The sequence below is a fragment of the Colobus angolensis genome, unplaced genomic scaffold (genome assembly GCF_000951035.1).
Source record: "Colobus angolensis palliatus isolate OR3802 unplaced genomic scaffold, Cang.pa_1.0 Scaffold32, whole genome shotgun sequence".
Taxonomy (NCBI): Eukaryota; Metazoa; Chordata; class Mammalia; order Primates; family Cercopithecidae; genus Colobus; species Colobus angolensis.
Window position 1 is genome coordinate 8,907,031 of NW_012116488.1, and position 553 is coordinate 8,907,583.

The window sequence follows — 553 nt, forward strand, 5'->3', positions numbered from 1 at the left end:
ATCTATCTATTTATCTGTCTATGTATCTATTAACCTTCTATCCATCTATCTCTTTCTCTTATCTATCTATCTATCTATCTCTATCTTATCTGGGAAGCAAAATGAGGCTCCCCAGAAATGCTTCATAGAGAATGAAAATCTTCCCTCAGGGATCTCACTTCTGACTTCCCAGTGAGCAGAGCCAGTGCAGTCCTGCCCTATTCTTATTCCGGAAAAGTACACAAATAACCCCTTTGCTGTGCATAGGTTGTTGGGAGGAGATTCCTGCCCACATCACCAGCACAAGCACTTGGTGGAGGTTCCTGCGAGGTCCGTGCATAAGAACCTGGCAAGGTCGGCTCTATTAACACTGATTTACAGATGACAAAGCTGGGTTTCTGAATGACACAGTGACTTGGCAGAGAAAACAGCAGCTAGAAGAAGACAGGATTTACCCCCAAGCCTCTATGACACCAGTAACTCTAAATTCAATAAATAATTTTCCCTTTCTCCCTTGCATGCCCATTTTCTACTACCATATATTAGTGCCTAGTGGATGGATGGGAAGGAGGAA